Here is a 14,444-nt window from a genome sequence, read left to right as displayed (position 1 = left end):
GGTAATTGTTTATCGTGGCTGTGACATTCAAAACCAGGAGCTCAGAACCGAGTTGTGTATGTGCTTGCTTTCTCTCTCTTGGAAGAACGGTGAACTCTTTAGCATTGAGAAATTCACTGCAATCTACTGGTGACATTTAGAAATATTAACTTCAGTTGGTTTAAGCTCTTCATTGTGGAAATAGCTAAATATCGTTGAATAGCAATTGGATTTGATGATTGAATTGGGTGTTCGCAGTGAACTCATGTAATGGGCAAATACAATTGATATTTAAACCACATGTCATTCATTATGCCCATCGACATAGTAACTTAACTCGTGGAAAATTTACTTATGCAGCAGATTTATAGTTGTAGAAAGAAACTCTTTGTTGTATTCACAAAAATAAATTATCTGACAAAAATTAAACAAAGGGGTGTGACAATGCTATCTGCCAGACAAAAAATTGAGGCTTTGCTTTCTCAAAAGGTCAATATAATTCCAATAGACATGGGGGAGAGGGAGATGGAGAGAGGGCAAGGGAGGGAGATGGAGAGAGGGCAAGGGAGGGAGATGGAGAGAGGGCAAGGGAGGGAGATGGGGAGAGGGCAAGGGAGGGAGATGGGGAGAGGGCAAGGGAGGGAGAATGGAAAGAAAGAGAGGGAGGGAGCGAGAAAGAGAGGGAGGGAGCGAGAAAGAGAGGGAGGGAGAGAGAAAGAAAGAAAGAAAGAGAGGGAGGGAGAGAGAAAGAAAAGGAGGGAGGGAGAGAGAAAGAAAGAGGGGAGGGAGAGAGAAAGAAAGAGGGGGAGGGAGAGAGAAAGAAAGAGGGGGAGGGAGATAGAAAGAGGGGGAGAGAGAAAGAGAGGGAGTTAGAGAGAGAGGAGAGGAGAGGAGAGGAGAGGAGAGGAGAGAAGAGAAGAGAAGAGAAGAGAAGAGAAGAGAAGAGAAGAGAAGAGAAGAGAAGAGAAGAGAAGAGAAGAAAAGAGAAGAGAAGAGAAGAGAAGAGAAGAGAAGAGAAGAGAAGAGAAGAGAAGAGAAGAGAAGAGAAGAGAAGAGAAGAGAAGAAGTTAGAGAGAAAGAGAGGGAGCGAGGGAGAGAGAGAGAAAGAAAATGAAAGCACATACAGAACCTTGTTCTGAGCTCGTGCTTTCATTGCAAAAATTTCAAACAGTGTGCTGGTCTCTCTTTCTGAGACTGACTAGTAACATGTTTGGATATCATGAATTGTAATTTTCAGAGGCATACGACGATGAGGGAGAGGTGTCATATCCAAGCTTAAGGACTAGATTTGTGACATAAAGAATTAGTTAGTAAAGGTAATTGAAACACAGAATTATATATTTAAATGACAACACAGCAGCAACACATCAGCAACGCAAAAAAAAGAGAACACTTTTTATGCTCAGATTTCTTCTTGAAGTACAATTGTTTCCAAGTCTCTGAACCAGGAGTTTCTGGGCAGAATGAAGGCAGATGATGAAGAGCAGATTGAAAATGCTTCAATTTCATGGTTCTATAGCACCAAGCAGAAGCAAAGTTTCGGTCTTTGGCCAAACTTGCTAATAACTGCAGGGCTGTTTACGCAGCTTGAGGAAACAGTGACAGCTCTGCCCCAGCAGCTCATGATCGATTCTTCGAGAACCAGAAGAGGCAGGAACATCACCCTCTGCTCCTTAAACTATGCCTCCTGATTCCTTGATCATATCTCCGTCTCCTCACCAACATATCCCAGGACCACAACATGCACTTTGCATCCTTGTTAACCTCCGCCATCGAAGATGGACGGAGGTTACTGTTTTCACCCCTGTCTGTTTGTTTGTTTGTTTGTTTGTGAACAGTATTACGGAAAAACTCCTGGACGGATTTCGACGAAACTTGGTGGGGGAATGAGGTATGATCCAAGGATCATGTCATGAGGTTTTGGACTTGGTCCAAAGTCCAGTATGGCCGTTATGGCGGCCATTTTGAAAAAATATTTGAATTTTTGTTTTTGTATTTCTACATGTTTTAAGTGATTTCCAACCAAAAAAAAAGTAAATTTTTTAGAGAAAAAAAAAATTTCAACTTTTTCAAAAAAAATTCGATTTTATTTCAAAAAAAGTTTAATTTTTTTTTGCATTTCGACATGTTTTAAGTGATTTCCAACCCCCCCCCCCTCCGAAAAAAAATTTGTTAGAGAAAAAAAAACAAATTTTGCAACTTTTTTTTCAAAAAAAATTCGATTTTTTTTTGGCAATTCTACATGCGCGTCAATCTAGTTTTGTTTATTCAAGCGTGGTTCAGTGGAGTCTGATCCTACAATGAATAGGATACCAGGTTCACTTAAGTGACCCAGCAGTATTGGCGGTGGAGGTTTTGCACTCTACCGAGTGCTCCCCCTCCAGTCTTTTTTTTTTTTTTTTTGGAAAACTGAAAGATCCCATGATAAAGGCCCATTCACACCTTGACGTTTTAGCCAGCAATGGCAACGTATAAAAATATATGTAAAACGCTGGCTTACGCTGAACTTTTGATGTTTTTTTTAAAGATTCGGATGTATGCATAACGAGTTGGTTGTATGCATAACATATTAGTAAGGCCTAGGTCACATTTGCCACGGCGGCCGTTGGGTCTCCAAAATCTACGGCCACTAGCAATTATACGGCGGCGCAGTATTTCCATGGTCACACAATGTAGCAGTCACATATGTTTTTATTTTTCGGCGTATTTATTTTCGGCGTATCTAAATACGCACGGCGTATTTAGAAATTGTGGAGACCGAAAATGTGGGGGTGCCATACGGTCTTTGATTTGATGTCGCACGGTGACCTTAGGGTGTTCCTGCGGCGGCCATAGAATTTTCAAGGCAGACGCAAGGTGCCCGCAAGGTTCCCGCAAGGCGAGCTCAGGGGGGCCCTATGGCGAACGTTCGGCCAGACGGACAGTAACGAGTGGGTTCTTTTTTCTTTTTTTACCAGTTCTTTTGTTTCGGCTTGTCGAATTTCTACGGCGAACGTAGAAATGAAAAAAGTTATAACTCCGCGTTATAATTTCACGGCGACCTTACGGCCTGTAAAATGTAGCCAGACGGCGTAGGGCCACCCTGAGGCCACCTAAGAAACTCTGCGGCCGCTGCACGTTTCTGTCAATTCAGAGGGTGTACGGCCGCCATATCCTCGCCGTAGAGCAAATGAGACTTAGGCCTAACGGACACAGAACGTTTCGTTGTCTTATAGATAACTTGTACCAACGAATGCTTAGCCTGTTGACGGCGTTCACAACCTCTGCCCAACGATAGTCTAACTTATGCATAGCGCGCTGCACGTATCGCCGACGATCACGTGGCGTAGCCCATTAAAAGGCTGCCGCACAATGATTCAAATCATAACTGCCAGAGAAATGGAAGTGTCAACATCGCAGTCACACCTTGGCGATCTTGCCAGCGTATGCCGACCTCTGAAAAATGCGTCTAAAATGCTGGCGCACATCGAATACGGTATTGGTAAGTTTGTTATATGTGAATAGAATGCTAAAGTACACTATCATATGTCGTATTAAGTGGAGTACGTCTTGAAATGTTAAACGTGTTAAAATTTTTAGACATACTTGCCATATGCCTCACACGTTCCGCATGCGATGGGAATAAGTTATACGCATGATATGCGATCATTGGCACACGTCGACAAAAGTTACTTGTAAGTTACTCATAAGTCGAAATACGTCGAGGTAATGGTTAGCGTCAGTGTTCCAGACTCCCTGGTTTTTTTGGGGTTTTTTTCTTCTTCGGTATTATGGTGATGTTGACACTTTGATTTCTTGTGCGGTTATAATATAATATAATTAATAGGCTGCCACTCAACGATTTAAATCATAACCGCACTAGAAATCGAAGTGTCAACATCACCGTCATACCGAAGAAAAAAAGAAAAAAATCAGGGAGTCTGGAACACTGACGCGAACCATTACCTTGACGTGTTTCAACTTATGAGTAACTTACAAGTAACGTTTGTGGACATGTGTCAACAATCGCGTAACGTGCCTACAACACGTTACTCATAGGTTAGAAATAAGTTTTGGATACGCTAAACATTACCTCGACGTGTTTCGACTTATGAGTAACTTACCAGTAACGTGTGTCGACATGTGTCAACGATCGCATAACGTGCCTACAACTTGTGGCGAGCATAGCAGAACTTGAGTCATACGCTGGCATAAGTCATAAAATTTCAAGCATGCTAGAATTTGAGGACAACCGCAAAGTACAACGATGAAAGCCAGCGTACTATGACGTATGGCAGTGTTTTTCAGCGTGCTCTCAATGTTTCCAAAACTTACCCATAACGTATTCGACATGTGCCAGCGTTTTTGACAAATTTTTCAAAAATCGGCATAAGCTGGTTAAAACGTCAAGGTGTGACTGGGCCTTTACACACATGACCAGAGGTGAGTTGCGAGTCTGCTATAGTCTGTGGCTATGTATATGAAGCTGCATGTGGTGGCTGGATCTGTTTGCTTGAGCGAAATGGCAAAATGGTAGGTCATATATATCTCGACTCACCCTGAGCCCCTGTCCTCTTTTATGAAAATTTGAAGCTGAAAAAGAACTGTATGGACCTACTTAACCACTTCACAAATCATGCCCACACTTCCTGCATGTCGGAATCATCTCTGTGCCAAGGTGCACTATTCCTGGTCAAATCTATTTCACATCTTCCATCGACACTAATTATCCCTATTAAGGCATGGCAATTCTTCCAGTTACACATCTCTGATGAATTATTCTTTGAGCTTGTAACATGATTATGCACTCTCAAAATTCTTATGGGGTCTTTGATGAAAAACGATGAAAAGACATTCACCATTTTAAAATAAATAAACACTCTTATTTCCAAACTTAAATATAATACAGAAGAAAGATGATGTGTGCAGATTCCGCACAATGCTGCACTTTCCAATTAAAAATCGATCACTCTCATCAGGCTGGTGAAACCAGCCTATTAATGGTGGGTCATTACATGCCAGAATGCCTTAATACAACAGTCAGGCATTCGTTCTCCCAGCTTACACAAAATACGCTTGTTCAATACCAGTGTTTCCTTTCACTGTCTGATGGGGGAAAAAAAAACAATTATGAAATTCAGAGACAAATGGTAAGCTAGAACAGAAAAGGACAAAAAATGAAATGGGCACACAACTCCCACTGTAGTGTCAAAATACTTTGAATAACCTATATCAGAAAAAAATATCTCAATCATGTAGCACCCACCACAACCACATAAAATAAACATCGTTAATGTGCTTTGGTGTACAGCTACCATTAGATTGTTTTCACTTTTACAGTGATACAACAAAATGGCACACAAAATATAGAGTTAATAACAGGTGTTATCGAAACAACAATTTGACATATAAAACACATTCACATGTGAAAATGAGATTCTCTGTTCAAAATTCTTATTTTAGTTTGTACGCTTGAAACTTCACAGTATGACTTTCATGAGGATTTTGAAATGGCTATATATGTGTGTTCGTCATTCTTTTATTCTTCTCTTCAGTTATTACTGCAGGAGAATAAAAATGTTTCAAAGCATCCCCGATTGTGCGGGATATAAAAACAACAATGGGGCGGTAGCATAAACTATGAATGTCACTGAGAATTGTTGCTATGATTTAAACAAGAAAAAAATTGCTATACAAAGTGACCTTGAAAGCTTTGACTGCACTTTCCATGTTTCTACCAATTCTGTGCAATAGCACATACCCGGCAAATAAAGAAAGGAGAGTTGTGTTAGGACAAAGGTTAATATAATTAATGTTTCAAGTGAAATTATGTTTTGCTGACATATGATTGCGTGTTAGATTTCTGATCTTTATACTTATAAAGGTCGGTAGCAGGAATGGGATTTAATTCCATGGAAGCCATTAAATGGACATATGGGCCTGCAGACTTGTCAGAGAGCCGCTGGAATTGCACAAGAGTTCTATCTGTACAATAATATTCTCAGCAAGATGGGTGGCAGGAGGTGAAATGAGCACGAACACTTCTGCAGATTTGTCTTGTCTCGCCAAGGCAGCAAGATAGAGTTATAGCATATGTGAAATGAGTCTACCAGGAATAATGGGTGTATGCTCCCTGAAGACAGATACGTGAGTATGTAATGTTCTGCCTTCTGCCTCTGTTGCTGCAATTGCTGTGCACCAAAAGTGCTCACTCTTTTGCCGATATGAGACAGTGAGACAGAAGGTAACATCAAGCAACTTGGAGCAAGTGGTCTCTGCCATCACTTGATATCGGAAATGCAAAGCGATCAGAATTTGTTTTTGACTTGGTTGGAGTGAAAATCCTCAAATTGAACACTCTTCACGAATGAAGAGAATATTGACTGATGTTCTTTAACACAATCATTTTTTTCATCTGTATACATTTGAGGACTATGTTATCTGTTTATTGATATAAATTTTTGAGGGTTAATTCAGTTTGTTTGTTTATAGATTATTGAGGGTTACATATTGATTTATGCAACAATTTTCCTGCCAAATACCTTTTTTTGTTGTTTTTTTCGTATACAAAGTCGAGGCTCATGGAAGAACTGAAACACATAACAGATCAGAACGCAACGGAGCAAAAGGAACAGGAAAAAGAGGTGGGTTGGGGGGGGGCACCAACAGCATGGATGAGGGACAAAATAGAGGGACTTGGAGAAATAAGGATAAGGGAAAGAATGAGGGCTAGGAGAGGAAGCACGGGGTGGATACAGAAGCAAATTCTCAGGAATGAAAAATGTGGGCTTAACGAGGGTAGAAAGGATTATGGTTTTGGATGGGGGATGATCTGAGATGTTGGTGAAAAGCTGTCTTGAAGACCTTTAGGAAAGAATGAGATTGAAGAGAATGTGGAAGTTGGTTCCACAAGTGGGGTAAAAAAAGAGAAACAGATGAGTGGAGGTGAGCAGTGAGTCTGGATTTTGAGAGTTTCACCTGAATGGAGTTGAGGGTAGACCGTGTAGCACCTGCAGAAACCTGCGGTGACAAAGCACGGAGAGAGCATAGTGTTCAATCCCAGAAAGGAGGTGGAAAAAGACAGACCACCAACTTGACAGCGATGGCAAAGTGATAGTTCAATAGACTGAGCTTCATTGCGGAAGATTCCAATGATCTTGAAGGTTTTGGTTTCCATGGCATCATGTTGAGCGAAGATGGTGAGACAGGGGCTCCAGCCCATTGGAGAAAATAATAAAACTTAGTTTCTGCCAAATCATACAGGGTATCCCAAAAGTGGTGTAGTGATCTGTCTGTAGGCTCGCTGCACTTAAACAATTGAATTTCCATTTGTAAAGTACAGTTCAACAATTTCTGCACATTCTTGATCTGTCCATCTATTCATGGTAATTCTCCAGGGTTGGAGCATCAATTTGGTGGAGGGGGGATCACATTGTTAGGCATTAATTAACATTTTACAAAATATTCAAAATCAAAATCACTACAGTACTTTTAGGATACCCTGTACGTAGTGATGATAAAATCTGATCGATGCAACCATTTTATAACATCATAGTGGTCACCTGGTGTTGGTTTAGCGGTTAGAGTGGTAGCTTGGGATCCTAGGGTCTTGAGTTTGAGCCCCATTGGCTGCTGAATTAACACCAGGAGGTTGACAGCCTTTAATCCTTCCGAGGTTAGCAAAATGAGCACCTTGCCTATCCTGTGTTGGAGTGGCGACCCATCCAGGATTGTACCCAATAGCCAAGGAGACTGCTAAGGCAGCACCAATGCTCTGCTCAGAGTATGGTCCCAATGGATGGATAGTTGTCACATAATTCAGTTATCATTATTATTTTCCTCACAAACTTCTACTACTGCAGTGGAATTATCACATTTTTTGAGAAGATTTCAAGTCTTTAATCCAAATGATGAAAATCACCAACAGATTAACGACATGTACTATATATTATTACCAAAATATTCAACTTTCTTCTGTGTTTAAAATGGCGTTCACCATCTTTTCATATTAGGTGATTTGGCATTAATCTTGCACTGCTAATGCTATTTCCATTTGCTTTTCCATAATGAAAGAAGCATCAACAATTTCTCTAAAATGTACCACATTTACATAATGCCTAATTTATCATGCCTTTCACAATCCCTCACACACGTAAGGAGAAATTTAAACCAACAATCAAAAACTGAGAATTACTATATCAGGTGATTATTGTATTTTCACTTGACATGTACGGTACTCTTATGAAAACCTGCATCATTATGCAAAAATGCGATTTCATTGAGTTTCCCAGTATTTTCTGTGACGACAGCAATGTTTTACCTTGATGGTTCCTGATTTGCTGTCATGTGTGTTTTTTCATAGCCAATGAGACCAGACTCGGTGGCATTGTGGTAAGAGGGACCCATCTGAGTCAGGTATGTCATTGGTTCGATTCTGACTGGCTGGATCATACCAAAGATTTCAAAAATTGAACGTACTGCTTTGTCCCTTAACACTTAGCATTTGGAAGATAGGGAGTGGATTCACCCCTTAGGTTGGCATTGACGGAAATTATGAAATTCCTTTTTAATTGTCCTGCTGAGCACAGACATAAAAGCATAAATAAGATGGAGTCGCTGGCCGAGAAGTGCCGTAGAATTTGATGTTACTTCCCCCCAAGCTGAGGATTTGTGTTTTAGCTACTTGTATTAGAAGCCTTATACCAAGGTCCAGCGTCAGACTATTTTGCACCCGAGGCAAGGCCAGCTACTTGCATCCCCAAAAAAATTGCCAACTTCGATTTTTAAAAACATGTTTAGTTAAAAAAAACACAAAACTTGAAACTGCTAAATTTATTTTACCATAATATTTTGCTTTCAGTCAGAGAAACAAACAAAAAACAGACAAACAGTTAATAATGTCTCATTAAAGTTTCAATTTCAGACACATCAAAATCTCACTTTGCATGCCTTTGTCCTTTGCAAATTTTGTCACCAATTCAACCAGATCAAGTGCTGATGCTTGGGCATGTTCAATTGATGTAGATGCCAAGCCAACTAGTCTCTTTCCCAACATTGTAGAACGTATGTAAGTTTTATAAGTTTGAGCTTTGAGAAACTACATTCGCCACTTGCGACTGATACTGGAAGTGTGAGAAGGATCCTTAGATAGATAAAGAAAGAAACAGTATTGTTAGTGCTGAAAACAATAAACTGGTTATTAACTAACAATGAACAATGAAATATTATATTTTCCTTTTATTATGTGTTTTCGTAAAACAATAATTTGCATTAGACTGTGACCCTTAAAGGTCAGTAATGCGCCCCTCTGAGGTCTGTGCCATAAGCGGCTGCCTAGTTGGCCTTATGGTAGCGCCGGCCCTGCTTATACCCTATAGAAAGGAAAGGCAAACTATAGCTTGCCTACACTTAAGTTACTGGGAAATGGTGCAAGTTGTATTTGATGCTTCAGTGGTTTTTCTTCCCCGATGAGGAAATAAAAATAAAACAAATGTTAATAATTGCCACAGTATTGTTGTATTTCCTGTTAAATCATAACCTCACATTGTTTTATTCGTTCTGATTATACTTCATTCATTTCCGTTTTTTTAATCCATGTTGAATCACTTGTTTATTTTTCTTTTGTGTTCATCTGCATGTGTTTTTACCTGCAGACATTACTGGTCTGTACTTGTTTTGGATTGCATTCTATAAGAAACTCTTTCTTCAGTCTTGAAGTATGTTCATAAAAAGGGAAGATCTAATAATTTCCAAATATTGAAATTTTAGTTAAGCTTTCTTTTAAACAAAAAAAACTGAAATCAAGCAATTCCAAAACCTCAACTTTATTTCTAAAATCGGATAAAATATCTGTATTCCAATTCAAAAACAACTGCACATCATAAAGACAACTCGTATGAGACTGTGAGATAATCGGTTTGAAACCACAAAGAAAAATAATTCTAAGAGTGAATGTAAAAGGCAGAGAAAGAAAGTGGCTTTCAAAATGGGCCATTCAAAGTGAGAATAATAACTTGCACTCGTGTTCATAGGAGATAATGCAAAAACATAAGAGGGAAGAAGAACAAAAAAAAACTAAATGTGCTCATGGGTGAACAACAAAATTGTAGTCATCTGCTCGCAGTGCAGTCAAAATTATAGCCAAAGCAGTGAGAACTTATAGGGAACTCCCACTGTGAAAGCTCTTTGAAGTGTGCTTCAGCAAAGCGAGCACATACTTCGACAAGCCTGGGATAAATGGATAATTCTCCTCTGAGTAGATCCAAGGTTGTGAAAAGAAGCATACACTTCAACTAAAATGATGGAAAAAATAAATAAATGCACTGTTCGTCTTCACAACATCACCAGATTTGCCTCTACTCATCATTATACATACTTGCACCAAGTTGGATTTAAATCCCTGAACCCAGATTCAAAATATTAAATAACTCTGGCTGCCAGACCATGCATCTGATCAGCTTCAGATTGAAAACACATATTCCCCATGACTGCTCGATCATAACTCTGACGTTTCTGGTCAATTGATAAAGCAGTTCAGGAGAAATTTTTTTTCAGATTCTTCAAAGAATAATAGCTGTCAAACCATGTGACCTATCACATCATAGGTGGAGAACTTTTTGTTCCTCATAGTTAGGCGATCATACCTGTAAATTTCACCTCGATCTGTTCAACCATACAAAGATATACAAGGAAATCCAACACAGGTGGAGGCCATTCAGCTCATCATGCCTGCATGAACACCACACTAATCCATCCACATAAAATCCCAGGAAGAAAATAGAAAAAAGTTTTTAATTAATGAAATTTTTTTTCGTATGTGACTTATGAAATCTGAAGATTTTGAAGGTATATCGATGACTTCCGTCCTCTGTTTGTGTGTTTGTGTGTTTGTTTGTAGGCACGATAACTCGAGAACGGAAGAAGCTACCATTGTCAAATTACACCACGTGATTCAGGAGCGTGATGTCTAGCACTGATTAGATTTTGGTCAAAATCGGTCAAAGGTCAAGGTCACAGTGACGTCAAACATTCGATTTTTTGATGGTTTGGTACAGAATCATCGTAGAAACTTCTGGTTTGCGTCGCTACCTTCTCTAGAGACAGCTTTTATTCGAGAAGGTCAGAGGTCAAGTTGACGATTTCGTAAGTACCAGTCTATGACTGCTTGTAACTTACGAAATCCAAAGATTTCGTAAGTGTATTGATGACTTGCATCATCTGTTTGTGTGTTTGTTTGTGTGTGTGTTTGTTTGTTTGTAGGCAAGATAACTCGAGAAGAGAAGAAGCTACCAATGTCAAATTAGACCACGTGATTCAGGAGGGTGATGGCTAGTGCGGATTAGATTTTGGTCAAAATCGGTCAAAGGTCAAGGTCACAGTGAGGTCAAATATTCGATTTTTGATGGTTTGCTGCAGAATCATCGTAGAAACGTCTGGTTTGCGTCTATACCTTCTCAAGAGACAGCTTTTATGAGACAAGGTCAGAGGTCAAGTTGACGATTTCGTAAGTGCCAGTCTATAACTGCTTGTTACTTACGAAATCTAAAGATTTCGTAAGTTTTTTGATCACTTCCGTTTCTGTTTGTTTGTTACTTACGAAATCTAAAGATTTCATAAGAATATTGATGACTTCAGTCCTCTGTTTGTGTGTTTGTTTGTGTGTTTGTTTGGAGGCATGATAACTTGAGAACGCAAGAAGCCACCAATGTCAAATTGCACCACGTGATTCAGGAGGGTGGTGGCTAGCGCTGATTAGATTTTGGTCAAAATCGGTCAAAGGTCAAGGTCACAGTGAGGTCAAACATCCAAAAAAAAGTTATAACTCGATCGGAAGAAGCTACCAATGTCAAATTACATCACGTAATTCAGGAGGATAAAGGCTAGCGCTGATTAGATTTTGGTCAAAATCGGTCAAAGGTCAAGGTCACAGTGAGGTCAAACATTCGATTTTTGATGGTTTGGTACAGAATCATCATAAAAACTTCTGGTTTGCGTCGCTACCTTCCCAAGAGACAGCTTTTATTAGACACTGTCAGAGGTCAAGTTGACGATTTCGTAAGTACCAGTCTATAACTGCTTGTTACTTATGAAATCTAAAGATTTCGTAAGTATATTGATGCCTTCGGTTTCTATTTGTTTTTTTGTTTTTTGTTTGTTTTTTTTTTTGTTGTATACCTTGGTCGAGGCTCGTATGAGAGCAAACACACAACTCACAGCAAGGAGGCATGAGACAAGAGGGGCGGGAGTGGAAGGGACAAAACAGTGGGGAACAGACACATTAGGTGAACTGTGGAAGGGAGAGGGATGGGGATGGGACGGGGAACATGGCGAAGAGAAGATGGACATTTCAGGGACTTTCAGGAAGGAAAGCAGGAGAAATGAAGGAAGTGGGCTTGGGTGGATTATCGGGGGTAGAAAAGATCGAGGATTTGGATGGGGGAAGATAAGAGGTGGTGGTGAACAGCTGTTTTGAAAGCCTGGAGGGAAGAATGGGAAAGAATAGAGTGAGGAAGTTTATTCCAAAGGCGGGAAAAAAGAGGAATGAAAGAGTGAAGATGAGCAGTGATTCGTGATTTTGGTAGTTTTACCAGAAGGGGGTTGTTGGCGGACCTTGAGCGCCCTGTGGAAATGTGGTGGGGACAAATCGCAGAGAGAGCAGGGGGGGCAAGGCTGGAGAGGAGTCGGTAGAAAACAGAAAGACCACCGACCAACCTGCGGTGATTGAGTGAGAGGCCCAAAGACTCAGCTTCATTGCGGGAGATGCCGATGATCTTAAATGCCCTGGTTTCGACAGCGTGAAGCCGAGAAAGGTGGGAGGCAGGAGCACCAGCCCAGAGGGGAGAGCAGTACTCCATCAGGCTACGGACAAAAGCTTTGTAAGTGGTCAGGAGCTCAAGAGGGCCGAGGAAGGACTTAGCACGACGGAGGATTCCCAGTCGGCGACTGGCTTTTGAGGCGAGGTTAGAAATGTGACTTTCCCAGGAAAGGTCATGGCAGATAGTGAGACCTAGAAGCTTGAAAGAAAAGACTTCTTCCAGAGGATTGTTGAGAAAGTGGATGGGGGGGTTTTGTAAACGGTCCTTTCGAAGAGACATAGTGAGAGTGTGAGATTTGTCTGGATTGAAAGACATGTTCCACGTGTTGGACCAGTTTGTGATTTTATCTAGATCTGCAGTGAACGAAGAAGCTGCTGCTTGCCGGTCTGAGGAATGACAGATGGTACGGCAGAGGGTGGAGTCGTCGGCAAAGAGAAATAGAGGATTTTCCAGAGAGTCCGAGAGATCATTGATAAAAACCAGAAAAAGAACAGGGCCCAGAATGCTACCTTGAGGAACTCCAGCCTGCACAGGAAGAGGGGATGAAAGAACTCCATTTAGGGCCACACGTTGACTGCGACAGGAGAGGAAGTCTGCGAGCCATGAGTGGAGATGGCCTTGAATACCATGGGAAGAGAGTTTGGTGAGTAGGGCAGGGTGCCAGACTGTGTCAAAAGCACGTGATATGTCCAGGGATACGGCTCGGATTTCCTGTCTGGCATTGAGGACCTCCATCCATTGATGGGAGAGCAGAAGCAGCATATCCAGGGTAGAGTGACCTGGTCTGAAACCAAATTGATGATTGGAAATCAAGCCATTGGAGAAGAGGAAGGATTTCATATCTGAAGCGATGATGGATTCCATCACCTTGCTGATGATTGGGAGAAGGCTGATTGGTCTTTAGTTATAGGGATCTGTTTTTGCACCTTTTTATGCAGGGCAGTGATGTTAGCAGATTTCCAAGCAGATGGCAGATGACCTTGGGCAAATGAGAGGGTGAATAGAACAGAGAGAGGGTGAGCAAGAGCAGAAGAGCAGGCTTTGAGGACACGTGGGCTGATGCCGTCTGGACCGGTTGCAGAATCTGACTCGAGGTTTGAAAGCAAGCTCTCCACCTTGTCAGGAGAAAAGGATACAGAGTCCAGGGACAGTTGGGTGCGACTGGGTAAAGTGGGTAGAGATAGTGATGGGTTTAGGACACAAGATTTAGCTGCAAACACCGAGTTTAGACATTCAGCTTTATCACGTGTGGAATCAGCAGTGCGGCCATTTAAGGTAAGGGAGGGGATGGAGGGGGAACATACACCAGAAACAGATTTGATTAAACGCCACCAGGATTTTGAGGAGGGAGAGAGGTTTGAGAGTTCAGACTTGAGATGAGAAAGATGTTGTTTTCTGGCTCTCCTGAGGGTAGACACACACTTGTTCCGAGCTTTGTGGAAAGAACTGAGATTGCCCTCAGTTGGGTTTGCTTTCCATGAGGCAAAGGCAAGTTGTTTCAGGACAACTGCCTCGCCACAAGCTTCAGTAAACCAAGGGCGGGAGGAAGGGTAAGACAACTGAACACGAGAGGGGATAAATCTGTGCATGAGGGAGAGCAAGTTTCTTTGAAAGAATTCCCAGGATGAGTTGATGTTTGATAAAGTAGTGATGGGAGACCAGTCTGTAAGT

The 14,444-nt window shown here is 41.1% G+C and overlaps 1 protein-coding gene across 1 annotated transcript in view; it reads left to right on the top strand.

The window, feature by feature from the left end:
- Nucleotides 1-14,444, top strand: part of LOC147026490 (E3 ubiquitin-protein ligase MARCHF8-like) — a 448,650-nt gene that overhangs the window by 86,404 nt on the left and 347,802 nt on the right. The window contains exon 4 of the mRNA XM_085881965.1: nt 8,321-8,373. The gene's annotated coding sequence lies outside the window, so the exon portion shown is untranslated. The remainder of the gene's footprint in view (nt 1-8,320; nt 8,374-14,444) is intronic.

The sequence above is a fragment of the Eptatretus burgeri genome, chromosome 5, assembly GCF_056783735.1.
Source record: "Eptatretus burgeri isolate ZD-2024b chromosome 5, Ebu_testis_v1, whole genome shotgun sequence".
In the NCBI taxonomy this organism is placed as follows: domain Eukaryota; kingdom Metazoa; phylum Chordata; class Myxini; order Myxiniformes; family Myxinidae; genus Eptatretus; species Eptatretus burgeri.
This window is presented reverse-complemented; position numbering and strand designations above follow the sequence as displayed.